This window comes from Pan troglodytes, chromosome 3, assembly GCF_028858775.2.
Source record: "Pan troglodytes isolate AG18354 chromosome 3, NHGRI_mPanTro3-v2.0_pri, whole genome shotgun sequence".
Classification (NCBI taxonomy): domain Eukaryota; kingdom Metazoa; phylum Chordata; class Mammalia; order Primates; family Hominidae; genus Pan; species Pan troglodytes.
Genome location: NC_072401.2, coordinates 44065687 through 44085623, shown reverse-complemented (window position 1 = coordinate 44085623; position 19937 = coordinate 44065687). Strand labels below are relative to the sequence as shown.

Genomic DNA, 19937 nt, shown 5'->3' with positions numbered 1-19937 from the left:
TTTGTTCTCATTTATTTGCTATAATTTCTTGAGTCTGCTTTTTATATTCTTACATTCATTTAACTGATATGATTAACGCCTATCACAATATAATAGCCTTGCTCATATACTGTAATTCATATTCCATCTTTTAAAACATCTTTCATCTTAACTAGATTTTAAAGTCCTCAGGGCAGGAGCTCTATTTTATATTTGCCTCATGTCTTTTAAATGTGCATTCTACTTTATCTGACTCCGCAATTATCAATTTCTAATTGATGATTTGTTCAGTGCAGGAAAAATCTAGCCCTGGAGCCACAAACTTCCCTCATGGATCTCTCACCACATCCATACTTAGCTACTTTATTTCTATGATTCACTCTCTATCACTGTTATATTTATGGACCACTTGAAAAATATTGTACTGTCATGTGTGCTGCGCCTTCTACTGGTTGTATTTTACTATTAATTAGTCAACATGATGATACTACCATATTTGTTTGATTCGGAGCTTAGTTATCAGTATTTTTTATTGAAAAGTTCACAGAATTATAGAATATAATTGCTTAAAAATAATCCACTTAATGTCTCTAATAAGACTAGATGAGCAAAATTGTCACAAGTTTCAAACATAGTAGGCATAAAAACGTTGCTTGTTTCAAACTATAGAACATATCTGAAAAGTTATAATATTATAAACTGAAGCTAAATTGAAAGCGACGGCGGTTCACATTAAAATAGGTAAACTCATTCAGAGATAAATCTGAGAGAAAGAGGTGACAAATTATGATCTCTTTTTGAAAATATAGTATCGGTCAGGATCCTGGTATAAAATAAATGGTACACTCAAATCTAGATAATTTGAAAATGTACTTACAAAGAAATAATTTACAGAAGTGTTTCTCACAAATGAGAGATCCTGAAGGTTAAGCTTTATTAGCTTTTAGGTAATTTTAGGCCTAAAAAGAATTCCATTTGTTAAGAAAGATTTCTATAGTCACATTTAATATACATATGTATTAATATAATATAATTATATATCTATGTATGCATACATAATATATGTTATTATATATTATAATTATGTATTATAATACAGATATAATATCTATCTAAATAAATACATAATATAAGTATATAATCATATATTATATAAAATTTTGCTCATATGGGCTTCAGGTTCTCTCATTTCCAAGGACCACTTCTGTAAATTATATGTATCTGTATATATTCCATTATATATAATATAATATATATTATGTGTGTACATACACACATTATTATATTAATAAATATATTAAATGTGACTATAAGAATTCTTAACACATAGAATTCTTTTTATAATATAATATATGATATATTATATATATTATATACATAAAATATATATCATATATTATATATGATATTATATATAAGATATCATATATTATATATAATATTACATATAACATATATTATATATAATATTACATATAATATATATTATATACAATATATGTGTGTTTAAAATAACTGTCTAATTATTTTATATGATATATTATATTATATATTATATATGTGTGTTTAAAATAATTGTATATTAAATAATTGTATAATTGTTTAATATAATTGTATAAGTGTGTATTTATTTTAAACATATATAATATAATATATTATCTATATTATATATAATATAGATAAAATATTATATATAATATATAATATCATAGAAATAAAGTAGTTAGGTGTGAATGTGGTGACAGATCCATGAGGGAAGTTTGTGGCTCCAGAGCTAGATTATATTATATATTAAATAATATCATATATATTATATTATATATTATATGTTAGATATTTGATATCTAATTAGATATTAGATATAGTAGATATTAGATATTATATAGATATTATATAATATAATAATAGATACTAGATATTATATAATTTATAATATATATGTGTTTAAAATATACAATTATATTGTGTAAAATTATATGTGTCTTTGTGTGTGCATATATATAATTTTTAAAAATAAATATACAAATAGAGTCTAAATTATAAGTTGAAACTTATATGTATATGTGGATACTTGTATACCCTCTAGTGAAATTTAGTCACATGCCCAACAATGTCCCAAGGAAGGGAAGATTTTTCTTCCCGGTCATGATTGATGTATTACAGTGAGAGTAATAAGGAGGAAAGGGCACTGTTGATGTTAAGGTAGACGATGTCTGCCAGAACAGCAATTCTTGATTCTCAGAAATTAATTTCTTGTATTCATTCCTGCAAACATTTATTAAACTATTACTATGGGTCAGGTACTGTTCACATACTTTTTATTGATGGCACCAGGATTTGGACCTGTTATGTTATTTATTATGTTATGTTATTCTTAATCAAATTGTAAATATTTAGTTCTTACTATCCTTTCAAAATCAATACAATACTTCTGATATTTATACATTTAAGTTAAAATTAAGGTTTTGTTTGTTATAAAAACTCACTGTGGTGTTATTATTTTTAACAATGACCACTAAAGGCAGACATGGAAAATTAAGAATTTATTGTCACTAGTTTGGGTAAAATTTATTGAAGCTGTTGTGAAAGTGGAAAAAATATTTAAATCATACTTCCAAAATAGAAATGACAGAATCTGAGCATTGATTGCAGTTAGATCATTGCCATCTTTCTCTCCTTAGCGATCTATCTGCAATCAATGCTCAGATTCTGCCATTTCTATGGTCCTCAGCAGGGAGCTTCTCTCTGCTCATTGTTTTGGTCATTCTCTGTATTCTGACAGCTACACGGGAAACTCTGGGGCTCAGATATCGCTCTTCTTTCCTAATCTTCTCGCCTATCTACCTATATCTCTGTTCAAACACATGATAAAATCTTAAACCGATGTATCTGAGCATTATAAAGCATCTACAGAGCTTACTGTCCACATAAGTATGGTTTTACTATTCTGCTATGTTCATCAATATAACTTTACTTTTCGAGAAAATTCTTGACCAGAAAGAGAAATGTTGCAAATAATGTTAATGTTTTACTCCAGGAAAATTCTGGAAGACCTGTCAACTTCCCTATGAAAAGCTAGAAAGACAGTTTATACGTCAAGATTCTTTGACTTTTTGCTTTCATATCCTCAACTTGCTGTGTCCCCCAGTCGTTAACTACTATGATTCTCACCCACTCCTAAGCATGCCCTGAACCTCCTCCACTGCATCCCTGAACTGAAAGACTCACCTTAATCCAAGCTCTAAAATCTCATAAATATGCCAAGTTTGCTGTTTCTGCTCTAAGATGGTACTAAGACTGTGGTAGTATTGTTCTCCTTTACTGCAGTAACCAATAAACTCACCTGTCTCATAAACATGTTTTTGGTGATATTTTAATAATCCAGTATGGAACATATCTAAAAGCAAGTATTTCTCCTTTGAACAGTTCCTGCTCCTCTTTGCTCTCACAATTCTATTAATTAAATATTTCCCTTTAATTTCATAGTAACTGGCTTTTCTCAGGGTTTGAAGAACCAGTGCACTAGTTATGTTCATAATGAAAATAAAACCAGATCGCTTTTTAAGTTCATCTTCTTAAAGCTACTGCACTAAAACTGTACCTTTCATAAATAATTTAAATATTATTCTTTTCTTCTCTCAAACTGGTATGCCATAACTTTCTACTTGTCTTCTATTTATTTATAATATTGATATCAGCATTCACCAAGAACAGACAGAAGAGGAACGTTTCCACCTGGCCACATGATTGGCACGAAGGCACATGGTCCAAGACAGGTAATTTAGGGTTCTCTCTTAAGCTTTCTCTGTCAAGTTATGGATTTTTTATTTTTTATTTTTTCAGTTGCTACTAACCAGGGATCATGCAAGTCAATGTGTATACTCTCCTCCATGTAGACAAGCGTTGGCTAACTTTTCTGTAAAGAGCTAAATAGCACACTTTTTGGGATTTGTGGGCCATTTGATTTCTGTCTTTATTACCCAGGTCTGCAATTGTAGCATGAAAGTCATAGACAAAATGTAAATGAAGTGGTAGTGTTCTATTAAAACTTTATTTACAAAAACAGATGGTAAGTTTTTGACAAGCAATTTGTAGTTTGTAAACTCCTGATTTAGAATCCACATGATAAACAGACAGGTCATGACTGCGTTATTTGATCACTAGAATTCATTTCTATTTATTTGCATTTGATGCAACTTGATGTTATCACAGCCAAGAACAGAGAGATGCAGACTCTGATAATATGGTTTGAGATCTGTGTTAGTTACCTACTGCTGCATAAGAAATTACTCTAAAAAGTAGCAGCTTGAAGCAATACACAGTTATTACCTCTTAGTTTCTGTTTGTCAGGAATCCAGAAGTGGCTTAGCTTGTGTTTTAGTCTCAGGGTCTCTCATGAGGCTCAAATGGGGTTGGAGGATCTGCTTCCAAACTCACTACTTGTTTGTTGACAGGTTTCAATTCCATGTGGTCTGTTGACTGGAGACCTCACATTTTTTCCTATGGCATTTCCATGACATGTTATCTGCTTTCCTTTGGAGAAATGACAGAGACCCAGTGAGCAAGAGAGTGCCTAAGACAAAACCACAGACTTCTGATAACATAATTCTGAAAATAACATCACTTCTGCTATATACTGTTGGTCACACATGCCAACCCTGCTACAGTGTGGGAGGGGACTACACAGAAGTGTGAATTCTAAGAGCCAAGGATCACTGGGCGTTACCTTGGAAACTGACTACTGCAAGGCCCTAGATGCATCCATCTTTAAATATGCCTGAATATTTCCCTGCATTTAAAAGTTAAAATAACAAGTATCTTTCTGTTTTAAGTTTGTTTGTCCCCTATAGTGATCAAGGTGTGTTTGTTTGTTTGTTTTTCCTTATTCTATAAACCTAAAAAACACAAAATCCGATTATGGTGGTTTGAAGAGAAGAGGGTGATCAAGGGAGGGAACTCAGGAGTGTGTATTAGTCTCCATAAGTAGTCAAATGGAGTGGAGGGCATCAAGAAATAAGATTTGTGCAGCTCAAGAAAGGAATGAAGTTAAGCTGAGTTCCTGCCAGCAAAGAGGACAAATAAAGGTGTTTCATATTGATCTATCTCTGATCAGAGACGAGACACTGGACATAGAATTAAAGCAGACTCTATGTCAGGTTAAGTTTATTTTCCCATGTAGGCTTAAAGAGCAGAAAATAGGAATCAGAAGTACAGTTGAGACAAATTGTACAAGATAATAAGACTTCAATGGGATCCAATAAAAGCACTGAAACTACTCAAGAATATCTGTTATTGGAAAGTTCAAGTATGAAAAATGCATGTTTATTATAATAATATAAAACACATTTGCTATTTAATGGCTACAGCTACACAGTGGTTGAGACTTTCTGAGAAAATGTGAATAAATCACACCAACCAAGCCCAGAATAAAATACAGTTATAATATAAGAATATCATTAGGATTTGTCTTATGGCAATAAATCATTTTAATAAAACTGCTGTTAACAATGCACACTGAATAGCTTAAGTTTTTTTCCCCTCTAGGAGTTCTTGAAATAAACTTCTTGCACAAACTACATTAAAAAATATTCTAAAAGACTGAGATATATGATTTTTTTTTTTTAAATATGGAGTCTCACTCTGTAACCTAGGCCGGAGTGCAGTGGTGCGATCTCAGCTCACTGCAACCTCCACATCCCACATTCCAGCAATTCTCCTGCGTCAGCCTCCCAAGTAGTTCGGATTACAGGCATCCACCATCATGCACAGCTAATTTTTGTATTTTTAGTGGAGAAGGGCTTTCCTCACGTTGGCCAGGCTGGTACTCAACTCCTGACCTCAAGTGATCCACCGGCCTCGGCCTCGCAAAGTGCTGGGATTACAGGCATAAGCCACTGCTCCCGGACCTATAGGATTTTTTTAATACTAGGAGGTAAATAATTTTAAGTATATACACATGGGTAAAATGACGAGTGCTACTAAAAAAAATAATACAAATATAAATACTTAGATATTTTCTCCTAGTTTTACTAAATATTACAAAACAAAGAATAGATTTATAAACAGTCAAAGCAAATACAAGATGCTTCTAAATTCTGTAGAATTCTTTTATATGCACTGTCTACTCAGATAAACATTAACAACATTGACTAAGGTGAAAATGGCAAACTTACCCAATAATAATAATGTAATAATAAAGGAAAATATAATATCTAATTTACTAAATAATATACCATTTTAGTTGATCACAACACAAAATTTTTAATACCAGCAAAGTAAAATATTCATGTAATGGTCCCTCATTACAATCATTTTACATTGTATTTGTCTAATGAAAATCCTCTTGTTCATACCAGAGTTATCTTATTGTTAATAAGTGTTCTTAACTCAAATTACAGCTAAAATTGCCTTATAGGAAAAGGCATTTTAAACCAACATAGCGGTGAACATACTTTATTACTGAAATATACACATTTTTAGTGCCACCTATTGGTAGAAAAAAGAGATTTACATAGAATTATTTCATGTACATATTTGTAGAAATAGGTGATGTATAGTGAAAAAAAAGCACCTTAAAAATATGAACTATTTTGAAATGGTTTTAAAATTTGCAATGGATTTGCTTATTGACCTATAAATATGATAAATTGCCCACTATTTAAGGAGGTTAATAATTAAAGAAAATAATTTCTGCATATGCTATTTTTTAAAACTATTTTAATTTTTGTGGTTTTCACATCTTTGCATTAAGAAGTTGAATATAAAATTCAGAGGTAGATTTGAATAGCTGGTTTTAATTTGTTTGGAAAAACATGTAACTACTGCCTATTGTCACATCCATGCATTGGTTAAATAACATAAATATTGTACTTCCTTGTTAAAATATCATATTTACATTGAATTTAGAAATACTTAAACATAATCTTTGTCTGTCTTTGGAGATCCGATAACAACTTCCTTGAGAGTTTGAACGTTTGTTGACTGTTTATGATATATATTAGCAAAATATAATTACCATGCTATTAAATAGAGTACAATTATATGTTATTAGGTACATTTTATCTGCTATTCATTCCTATTTTAAAAAATTGAAAAAGCATCCAAATAATGCATAAAATAAAATCTCAAATAAAATGCAATATGCCATTGGTAGTAACAATTGGCAGGGAGGATTAACTTCTTTTTTTTTCTATTTTTTCTTTTTTAATAATTTTTCAAGGATCATATGCTATTTTAAAAATCAAGATAAAATATTATTGAAACTAACTAGTGAATCTGTAGTAGTCCAATAAAAATTGACACAATGTCCAATTAATAACGAAAAAGTTGTGTCTTTCCAATTAACCAATAATATAAAAATAATTTGGGTTTTTATTACTGTTGATTTTTAAAAAGTAGTATAGAATCATAGAGTTCAAATTTCCAGTGATCCAGTGATTTATAACAAGTAAAAGCAATTAACAAGAGGGTTTTAATTACCAGAAAGTCTAATTTGTACCATACCTCTATCTGTATTAGAAATAATTTTGATTATATGACAAAGATCTTCTATAGGGTGTGCAGACACTAGGCAATTTTTTTTTTTTTTTTTTTTTTAGACAGAGTCTCACTCTGTCACTCAGGCTGGAGTTCAATGCCACGATCATGGCTCACTGCATAGGCAACAATTTTTATGGAGCTCTTTTTATATAAACAATTTGGTGGATGGGGCAGTGGCTCAGGGGACAGTGGCTCATGCTTGTAATCCCAGCACTTTGGGAGGCCAAGGCGAGTGCATCAGTTGAGGTCAGGAGTTCAAGACCAGCCTGGCCAACAATAGTGAAACCTCCTCTCTACTAAAAACACAAAAAAAAATTAGCCAGGTGTGGTGGTGCACGCCTGTAATTTTAGCTATTCACAAGGCTGAGGTGGGAGAATCGCTTGGACCAGGACCCTGGAAGCAGAGCTTGCAGTGAGCGGAGATCACACCACTGCACTCCAACCTGGGTGATAGAGTGAGAGTCTATCTCAAAACAAAAACGAAAACAGAAACAATTTGGTTTAAAATATTTTATAATTTTATGGCCCATGTCAATGAAGATTAAAAAAATTGAGGGTGGAGAGAAGTACTTATGTATTTGTTTATTTTCCAGTGAATACACATAAACATTCTTAATAATGTCCAGTCCAGTCACCATTGCTTTCTGTTCTTGTCCAGGAACCATCTTTTCACATTCTTTATTTTCAAATGCAATCTGCCTAGCTAATTTCATATCTTTAACCCAAAGGAAAAATATAACATACTACTATTACAATGCCATGGCCTGTCAGAATCTATTTGTATTAAAACATTTGGGTCTTCTTGCTTCTGCGGTTTCCTAATGTCATTTATGTAATGCAGATTACATCCTTATTCATGGCACAGCATCATCCATTATGACACCCACGACTATTGGCATCAAATGGCTCTCAAAGGTTGTTACTATGGTTCATTGACAATAACAACAAATCCAAGTCTTACCTAGATTATTCAGGGAAAGATAAATAATAATTCATTTCATGACTATGTTAAATTTAGTTTTAACATAATACTGTAAATGCAGAATAACACATTGTTCAGCCATATCTTCTCTAGAACTCTTTAGGCCACAATTACTACATTCCTAGGTTGTGATCAGATAATGCTGGCTGAACCCCTGTTTTCCACGCCACATTACCCAAGCAGGCATCCTTTACCTTGTTCACAACACCTCCTTCCCCTGCTGGCATCCAAAGCCATCACCCCAACCCTTCCATGGGCTGGGTACCAAGTGTCAGCTAGTTTTTGGGAATGGCTCAACCTGTATTTCTTTTGTCAATATTTTTATCGTGGTAAAATACACATAATATAAAATTTACCATCTCAACCTTTTTTAAGTGTAGAATTGTGTGGTATTAACATTCATAGTGCTGTGTAACCATCACCACTATCCATCTCCAGAAATCATTTTATCTTTCAAAACTGAGACTCTGTACACATTAAACAAATCTCCCCATTCCTACCTTCCTCCAGTCCCTGGTAACTACTATTCTAACCTTAGCCTCTATGACTTGGACTATTCTAAGTATGTACCTCATGGAAGTGGACTCATAAGGATTGACCTTTTTGTAATGACTTATTTCATTTAGCAGAACGCCCTCAAGTTTCAACCATGTTGTAGCATGTGTCAAAATTTGCTTCTATTTAATGGCTGGATAATATTCCATTGTCTCTGTATATAGTACACTCTATTTATTCATTCATCTACTGATGAACACTTGGGTTTTTCTCACAATTTAACTATTTTGAATAATGCTGCTATGAAAATGAGTGTGCAAATGTCTCTTGGAGACTTAGATTTTAATTATTTTGGGTATGTACCCAACAGTGGAATTGCTGGATCATATGGTGATTTTTTTTGGATGTTTTGAGTAACCACTATAATGTTTTCCACAGTGACTACCATTTTACATTCCCACAACCAATGCACAAGAGTATGAAGTACTCTACATTATCACCAACACTTTTCTGTTATTTTAATGGTAGCCATACTAATGTTTATGATGTATTATGTCACTGTAGTTTTGATTTGCATTTCCCTAATTATTAGTGATGTTGAGCATCACTTTTTGAGATGGAGTTTAGCTCTTGTTGACCAGGATGGAGTGCAGTGGTGCGATCTCGGCTCACTGCAACCTCCGCCTCCTGGGTTCAAGCGATTTTCCTGCCTCAGCCTCCTGAGCAGCTGGGATTACAGACATGTGACACCATGCCTGATTAATTTTGTATTTTTAGTAGAGACGGGGTTTCTCCATGTTGGTCAGGTTAGTCTCAAACTCCCGACCTCAGGTGATCCTCCTGCCTCGGCCTCCCAAAGTGCTGGGATTACAGGTGTGAGCCACCGTGCCTGGCCAAGCATCACTTTTAATAGTCCTTTGTCTATTATTGCATCAGGTTGTTTGAGGTTGTTTGCTTTTTGTTAAGTTTTCAGTAGTTATTAATATATTCTGGCTACTAATCTCTTATCAGATATATGATTTCCAAATATTTTTCATTCTCTAGGTGGCTTTTTTGTTCTGCTCTTTGTGGTTTTTAACACACAAAATTTTTAAATTTTCATGAAGTCATATTTTTCTAGCTTCTCTTTTGTTGCCAAATTTTGTTTTCCAAAAGGAAAACAAAATTTGGTGTTATATCTAGGAATCATTGACAAATTCAACCTTTGAAGCTTTTGCCCTGTTTTTTCCAAGAGTTTTATATTTTTAGCTCTTAAGTGTAAGTCTTTGATCCATTTTGAGTTAATTTTTATATATGGTGTTAGATATGGTGTCCAGCTTCATTCTTTTGCACGTGGATATCCAGTTTTCACAGCACCTTTTGTTGAATTGACTGGTCATTCCTATTGAATGTTTTTGGCACCCTTGTCACAAGTTATTTGGATACATATGTAAGGGTTTATTTCTGGAATCTCTATTTTATTCCATTGGTCTATACGTCTGTCATTATGTTAGTACCACACTGTTTTGACTACCATATCATTGTTTTGTTGTGTTTTGAAATCAGGAAGTATAAGTTCTCCAGCTTTGTTTCTCAAAATTGTTTTGGTTATTCAACGTCTCCTGGGATTTCAAATAAATTTTAAGATTTTATTTTAATTTCTGCAAAAAACATTATTGGGATTTTTATAGGGATTGCATTAAATTTGTAGATTGTTTTCAGTAGTATTGACAACTTAATATTAACTCTTCCAATCCATAATTATGGGATACACTTCCATTTATTTTTGGGGGGCAGTATTGACATCTTAATAATATTAACTCTTCCAATCCATTATTATGTGATACACTTCCACTTATTTATGACTCCAATTTCTTTTAGCAACATGTTCAAGTTTTCATTGTACAAGTCTTGTTTAAGTTAATTGCTAAACACTGTTCTTTTTGATTCCTTTGGATGCAAAATTCTTTTCCTAATTTTCTTTTCAGCTTATTTATTGTTTATTGCCAGTGTATAGTAATGCAACTGATTTTTGCATGTGTTGACTTTGTATACCGCTACTTTGCTGAATTTATTTATTAGTTGTAAAAGTTTTTCTGTGGATTCTTTATGGATTTCTGCATATAAGATCATATCATCTGCAAACACGGATAATTTTATTTCTTCTTTTCTAGTTAAATGTCTTTTACTTTTTTCTTGCCCAGCCGCATTCACTAAAACTCCTAGTGCTATGCTGAATAGGCAGTGCCAAAGCAGATATCCTTGCCTTATTCCTGATCTTATAAGAAAAGCTTTCGGTTGTCTCCCATGGAATATGACATTTACCGTGTTTTTTATTATACGGAACTTTTTTTTATATTTAGGCAGCTTTGTTATATTCCAACTTTGTTTACTGTTTTTATCATGAAAGGGTGTTGTATTTTGTCAATGCATTTTCTGCATCATTTGAAATGATCATGTCTTTTTTTCTACCTCATTCTGTTATTGCAGTATGGTATATTGGTCAATTTTCATACATTGAACCATCTTTGTGTTCCAGGAGTAAATCTCACTTGATATGATGTATATATTCCTTTTAATATGCTGCTGATTTGATTTGCTGGTATTTTTTTAAGGATTTTGGCATCAATGTTTATAGGGGACATTGGCCTATATTTTCATTTTTCGTATAGTGTCTTTTACTGGCTTTGGAATCAGGGTCATGCTGACCTCATAGAAAAATTTAGCAAGTATTTCCTCTTCAATTTCTTGAAAAAAAATTGAAGTAATGGTGTTAGCTCTTTAAATGTTTGGTAGAATTTACCAGTTAAGCCATCAGGCCCAGGACTTTTCTTTATTGGAAGGTTGTTTTTTGATTATTCAATATCCTTATTAGCTATAGGCATATTCAGATTTTTTAATTTCTTTGAGATTTAGTCTTGGTAAGTTTTGCGTTAATAGCAGTTTGCCCATTTCATCTAAGTTGAGTTTGTTGGTATACAATTGTTCTTAGTACTTTTATAATCCTTTCTATTTCTGTAGAATTGGTGGTAGTTTCTGATTTTAGTATTAGGGATCTTCTCTCTTATTTTCTTAGTGTAACTAGGTAATGGCTTTTAAATTTTAACAGTCTTTTCATAGAACCAACTTTTGGTTTCCTTGATATTTTCTATTGATTTTTTCCCTACTTCATTGTTCTATCTTCTAATCTCTATTGTTTCCTCCTTTATGCTATTTTTCAGCATAGTTTATGTTTTCTGGTTCCTTGAGTTGTAAAGTTAGATGGCTGGCTTGAGCTATCTTTTGTAAAAAAATGCCTGCCACCAATTTCACTGCACTTAGTTGAAAGAGACAGAGAGGTAGCAATGTGGTTATAACATGGGCAAGTGCGAAAGCTCAGGTTCACACACAAAACTAGTCAGATCACTGCAGTAGCCTAGAACCCTGAATGTATTTTGTGTGAAATTTAAGTGAGCCTCACTCAAAACCACCATTTTTGGGTCTTGGATGTTCCTTGTGAACTTTACAAAGGCTAAGCCCAAACCAGCTCTTCTTTCTTACTTGACTTCTAGGTAATTTTAATCTGATTTCTTAAGAAAAGGGGATGCTGTCTCTTCTTGAATTCCATTATCATTTCATAAACACTATATTACTCCATGTCTTGATAAATCATAGAGAACATAAATATAATTAAAAACTTTGGCTTTCGACTGGGTGCTGTGGCTCATGCCTATAATCCCAGCACTTTGGGAGGCCGAGGCAGGCAGATCACTTGAGGTCAGGAGTTTGAGACCAGCCTGGCCAAAATGGTGAAACCCCATCTCTACTAAAAATACGAAAATTAGCCAATCATCGTAGCGGGTGCCTGTAATCCCAGCTACTCAGGAGGCTGAGGCTGGAGAATCGCTTGAACCCAGGAGGCAGAGGTTGCAGTGAGCCAAGATCTCACCACTGCACTCCAGCCTGGATGACAGAGTGCAACTCTGTCTCAAAACAAACAAACAACAACAACAAAAAACAAAACCAAGAAAAAACTTCGGCTTTCAAAAATAAGTACATAAATGCTGGTTTTAGAAGTCATAAACTGGGCATTGATTCTGTTCTTATTTCTTTTGCAGCAATCCTAATTCTTCTAAAAGGCACGCGGAAGTCTCTGGCTAACAAAGAGTAGGTCATGAACAGAAAAGTAAACAAAAGTAAAAATGAACAGAAAAGTTTATAAAAAGCCAAACAATTAATATTCCAAACAGTAGTAATTAATGTTATTATCTTGCTCTGGCTATTTTACTATTGAATTTCCATAAGATTGTATTCAAATAATCACTCCTCCAGTGATTATTGTTTTTATTTTTGAATTGTGCCTACAGTAATTTGGGATTGCTCCTTCTAAGAAATTTGTGAAATAGATATTATAATGTGCACTTTAACAATAAGGAAGTGTATGACTGCTATTGTTTTAATGTTTGTCCCCTCCAAAATGCATGGTGGGATTTAATTGCAACTGTAACAGCATTAAGAGATAGGAACTTTACAAAGTGATTAGGCCATTGGGATCCATTCTTATGGGAGAGTTTAATATCTTAATAAAAGATATTTTTGGTATGGACTCTCTATGTTGGCCCCCTGATGTCTTTAAATGTGAGAATCCAGCATTTCCCTTGTCTTCGGAGGATACAACATGCAAGGCACCATCTTGGAAGCAGAGAAATCAGGCCATGGACCTGCTGATCCCTTGACCTTGAACTTCCCAGCCTCCAGTATCGTGAGCCAATAAATTTCAGTTTCTTATAAATTGCACAATTTCAGGTATGCCATTATAGCAGCACAAATAAATTGGTACCAGAGAAGTGGAGTGTTGCTATAACACAGCCTCAAAATGGGAAAGTGGCTTTAGAACTGGATAGTGGAATAGAAGCTGAAACAGTTTTGAAGTTAATGCTTGAAAAAGTCTGGTGAGGGTTCAGAAGAAAAGGAATGCTATAGGGAAAGTCTGAAACATTTTAGAGATTACATAAGTGGTTGAAAACAGTGTTGATAGGAATATGGACAGTAAAGGCAATTTTGCGGAGGTCTCAGATGCGAATGAGTAAAAGTCATCCTTGTTATAAAGTGGCAAACCACTTGACTGAATTGTGTCGATGACTTAGAGCTTTATGGAAGGTAGAATTTAAGATTGATAAACTAGGGTATCTGTCAGAAGAAATATCTTAGCAACAAAGCATTCAGGGTTCTGTGTGGTTTCTTTTAATTGTGTATATTAAAATGTAAGCAGATAGAAATGATTTAAAGACAGCTTATGATTAAAAGGGAAGCAGAACATAAAGATCTGGAAAACTCTCAGCCAGATCATGTAAAGAATAAATAAGTGTGTTCTGGATGGAATACCAAGAGTATGGCCAACCAACTGTTTGATAAAGAGATTACTATGGATATGAGGAAACCAGGTGCTATGCATTAAGACAATGGGAAAAAGATCCCCCAATGCATTTTGGACATGTCTGAGGCTGCCCTTCCTATCACAGGCTCTGAGCCCTACTGCCTTGAGGGCAGAATTGTTTTGGAGATGGGCCCAGGGTATGCATGGGACCTCAGTGCTGTGGTCCAGTGTAACCTAGGGTCTTTGCTCCCCACATTCTGGCACAGTGCTTCTCAGCCATTATAGCTGTGGGTAGAGTAGGCCCAGGGCAGGCTTGAGCCACTGCTCCAGATGGTGCAAGTGGTGAGCCTTGGTGGCATCCAGTTGGTGCTAATTTTGCAGGTACACACCATGCAGGAGCTATGGAGGTATGGCTCCTCCTCATAGATTTCAAAGGATGTCATAAAGAACCTTGGGGCACAAACAGACTTTTTTCAGGGGATGAAACACTGCAGAGATTCCCCACTAGGATAATGCCTAAGGGAGAAATGGGATCAGGGCCACCTCAAGACTCCAGAACTGTAGATGTACCAGCATGCCATGCCAGCCTGGAGAAGATGAAGGCACCTGACTCCAAACCACGAGAGCTGCTTTTTGGGCTAAACCCAGCAAAGTCATAGGGGTTGGGTTCCCTGAGGACTTGGGGGGTCCAGCTCACACCCCAGTGTGTCTGGAAGATGGCATATAAAGTCAAAGATTATTCCCAAGCCTTATGATTTCATGTGCTGGCCCTGTTGTGTTTTGGGCTTACTTGGTACATGTTACTGCTTCCTTCTTGACTATTTCTTTATTTGGGAATGGGATGTCTATTTTATTCTTATCCACCATCGCCTTTTGGATGTATGTCACTTGTTTAATTTCATGGGCTCATAACTGGAGAGAATTTCCCTCAGGGTGAATTATGCTTTGAGTCTCACCGATATCTAATTTAGATAGGACTCTGGACTTCGGACTTATTAGTTGATGCCAGAACAATGTAAGACGTTAGAGGCTAATGGGATGGAATAAAGATGTAAGTTTTGGGTGGTCAGGCCAGATTGCTGTAGTTTGAATGCCTCCTCCCAAGTTCATGTTGAGACTTAATTGCCATTGCAACTACATTAAGATGCGAGGCCTTTAAGATGTGATTAGACTACAAGCACTTCACCCTCATGAGTGGATTTAGTACATTAATAAAAGGACTTTTCAGGTTGGTTTTTCTCTCTTGACCCTCTGCCTTCCTGCCATGTGAGAATCCAGCATTCCCCTGCCCTCCAGAGGATGCCACATGCAAGGCACCATCTTGGAATCAGAGAAACTGGGCCCTAACCTAGGGATACCTTGACCTTGGACTTTCCAGCCTCCAGAACTGTTAAGTTAATAAGTTTCTGTTCCTTATAAATTACCAAGAAGACACTTAATTTGTGGTGGCAGTATGTGAAGAAGTTTGAAGGAACTAGAATTTATGTCCTAGCTCAGTCTGATATGAATTGTGTGAATTTTTGCATGCATACACCTTCTCTACACCTTAGCTATGTCACTTATAACATGTAAATTGAGAATGAGGTTTCTGTAAAGAGTGAAGAAAATAATACTTGTACGATGTTTAATGGTGATTGGCAGATGTTAACTAGTCGATAAAAGAAAAATCTGAATTTCAAAGTTATAGATGATATTCAGTAAAATGGCAACTCCTGTTAAAAATATCATATTTTATTATGTCTACTGAAGATAATATTTATTAATTTTGATTCATGCAGGGATATTTACCTGAGTAGAGCATTGTTAAAACTTAAATATTTTTCCACTGCTATTTCAGTATACACTGTACCACAATAATTTAAAATGATACTGTAGCAAAAATTAGCTATGTTGAAAATGGCTGCTTTTCAACTCAGAAAAGGAAAAATAGACAAAAATTCTCATGAGAATTTTTATTTATACATAAATAATTCTGTCTTTATTACTCAATGTTATTGATTACTCAGGAGTAAAAACACGGTAATAACAAATTTAGAACAATTTGGAAATATATATTTGGCCTGAAAACATGCATACTACCATTTTAATTTTTAAGAGATTTTTAAAATATATATAAGGAAAAATGTCATGGTAAACCAATGTCCAAATGTAGAAGTAGGAGTAGCAACTTAAATAATTCTTAAGAGTAGAAAGCTGATAATAGTTGTCCTCAGTCTTCGTTTGCATATATAAGTAGCAATATTTCTTTTACTGTAGCTTTTCTTCTTTATTTTTTGTATTTTGTTGAGATCACCTTTCTCAAATCCTCTCTATGAAAATTTTGGGCCTTTGATGAAATGACCTTCATATTTGGGTGCCAAAGAACCAGAGGATTTCAAATGTTCCTGATAAAGACGAATTAAGAAATATATTTTTATTCAGTATGCCCATCCATACTCACTTACATTCAACAAGTTATAAAATTAATACATCCACTATGTTATGTCTTAAAGGCAGTTTGAAAAACAGAACCAAGGATTTGAGTTTGGGAAACCTTTGCTAGTGCAAAGACTCATGGCAAGACAAGCACCAAATACGCTTTAAAATATTTATTCAGATTTATTTGTACTTCACTCTGATCCCTCCCTGCCTCTCCACCCACCCTCTTACCTGTGTACAGATTTCTAACATTATCTTCTTGAATGTACAATAGTCTAATCTACAGTTTTTTTCTGTTGTAGATATAGCCACTCCAATCCATTTTCACAAGCAGCAAGTGACATTTGTAGAAGATAGAAACCAAAATCCTACTCTAAAAATAGATTATAATGTGGTTTCTTTCTGGCTTTATTTTCTGCTACTCCCCACATTCATCCTCTCCTCCAGACACACCATCTATTTATAGTTGCTAGATGAACACTTTAAATTATTTACCATAAGTATAGGTTAGGATTCAATCATGGAACCAGAACAACTGTGAGTGATATAAAATAAAACACATTATAAGGATTTATGCCTTACAAAATTCTGGGGAAAGTGAGTGAAGTAAAGTTCCAGGAGATGGTTGAAGCATCAGAGAAAAGTCACTTACCAAGGAGACGGCTAAGGAAAACTGGTGAAGAAATCTATGGAAGAAGTTGCCTCTGTACCTGCTGGTGAGGTAGAAGTTGCTTTGATCGGTAGATAAGCCATCAGGAAGAAAAGCTCTAAACGAAATAGAAAAAAAAAAAAAAAAGAAAAGACAACCTAAAATCCTTGAGAATAAACTGGTATTCACAAAGACACATTAGAATATGCTTCAAACCCAAATGATACAGGTAATCTGCAGAAGAAGCTGGTGTCTTTCACCCCAGAGTTGCACACGTGTCTGACTCAGGACTTGGAAAAGCTGAAGGAAGCGATCTGACAGCAGGCAGAGGAGCTGTGAGTCTATGCACACCAGTGAGAGAAGCCCGTGAATCAGCAGCAAATGTGCCAAGGGTTGGCCATGCATGGAGGCTTGTACTAATCTTCTGTAATGACTGCTGCTCCTCTTATACCTTCCAAATCTCACTTGAAGCTCTTTGTGCCAAATCCTAATTATACAGGGAAAGTAGTTCTAGAAAATTCCGTGCCTGCTTAGCTAAAATCTTATAGTAAAAAACCACCACATTCTATTTATGTGTATTCCCTCCTCTGCCTGGAGAGTCCCTTCACCTCAGTGTTACCAACTAATCTAGATAGTATCTCCTCCCCCACAGAGAATTCTCTTTTAAATACACAATTTGTTTTAAGTATCTCTCCTCTCATACTTTCTAACTAATGTTGCTAATGGCTATTATAATAATATACTATAAACCATAATTATTATAACATATCATATAATAATGTCTAAATATTATATTTTCTTCATTTTACATTTATGAATTTTCTAATTTTACTAACTTAAATTTCACTCCTTTAAACTTGTGTTTAAGTGTTTAATATTATTAAAAACTATTTGTGGAGGAAATAAATGAATACTATTTATCACATCCTACCCTATATATCAAATTATTTACCTGCCATCCCAACTGTATTATATGCTTCTTGAGGACAGGACTGAGTGGTCTTTTGGTGTCTCTGTATCCTCAGCACTTACTAAATGCAAGAGACATTTTATATGTTCAACCAATTTGGTTCAACATATGATTTTTATATACATCACTATCTTCCTTTCTAGCAGTCAAAAAGGAGTCTTTCTTGACAGTTTTTGTATATTTGTCACAAGTTCATACTAATTGGCCACATAGTCAGAGGGCACCTAATAAGTGCTGCAAAGTGTTATATTTAAATCGATATGTGTTTTTTTATGTATACCTGTATGTATACCTGACAATTCAGGATGTCTGATGTGTTCATGAGTGCATAGATACTTCATGAATAGGACAAGAAATTTTAATGTATTCATAATATTACTTGTCAGAAAGCCAAGTCATTGATCATCTTTATAATTCTCACAATGAATGACTCTAACTCATGCATACAGGCCGTTGATACTTGCTGTCACAATATAAGAATTAATTTCAGTTAAATGTTCACAGATAAATTAGATCACTTTTGCTGTTTGGATATCTGCTTTGCCTCATCACTTTTATGACTTCTCTTATCTTTCTGTTAGGCTTATAAGCTCTCTGCCTACAAATTTGACTGAGTAAGACACACCATTTGAGATATACATGTTCACATCTTACAGAAAAAAATCGTTAAACTACTCCCAGTTGAATGTAATTTAGTTCCATGCCAGTTTACTAGGCAACACATTTATTCAGCCTAATGCACTGTGTTCTGATTTCTAACAACAGAAGCCAGCTGATTTTCACAGTCAATAACAATTTACAGATAAAAATCAATCTGTTTTACTTGACTGGATGGCAAACACCTTACAAATATTTACGTTTTTAGCTGTTTTTTTGTTTTTTTTTTTTTCCTAAAGCAAAACACTTTTAAAAATTTCAATTTGATTCGTTTTGTAAAACATTTTGGAGTTGTCCTCCTTCTCTTATTCTCTTTTCTCAGGAATTCCTTGCCCATTTTTACACTTATCGTGCTCCCTTATTATTTTAATTTTTTTCTGCTTACACATCTTCAATCAAAAATCTTATTTAGGGCCAGGCGTGGTGGCTCACACCTGTAATCCCAGCACTTTGGGAGGCTGAAGCAGGTGGATCACTTGAGGTCAGGAGTTCAAGACCAGCCTGGCCAAAATGGTGAAACCCTGTCTCTACTAAAAATACAAAAAAATTAGCCAGATGTGGTAGTGCACTTCTGTAATCCCAGATACTCCGGAGGCTGAGGCAGGAGAATTGCTTGAACCCTGGAGATGAAGGTTGCAGTGAGCCGAGATCATACTACTGCACTCCAGCCTGGGCGACAGAGTGAGACTCCACATCTCAAAATAAAAAAAAAATCTTAAAACCTTTTAGGGAGAGTCTTATACAACTTCCACTTCTGATTATGACAGATTATATTTTACCAGACCAATCTCTCTGTGAAAGCAACAACTGTAGATGATGTGTGAATTACAAAAACAAAAACAACAAAATTGCTCCTTAAAGCCATCAGAGAATATTCAATAAAATCAAAATGTGAGTGGCCAAACTCCAGAAC

At 34.2% G+C, this 19937-nt stretch overlaps 1 long non-coding RNA gene across 1 annotated transcript; it reads right to left on the bottom strand.

Moving 5' to 3' along the window:
* Positions 1-16289: 16289 nt before the first annotated feature.
* LOC129143715 (uncharacterized) lies at positions 16290-17971 on the bottom strand. The gene is made up of 2 exons (XR_008547487.2): positions 17401-17971; positions 16290-16714 (listed from the first exon to the last, which is right to left on the bottom strand). It is a non-coding gene; the product is annotated as an uncharacterized LOC129143715 (long non-coding RNA).
* Positions 17972-19937: the final 1966 nt, after the last annotated feature.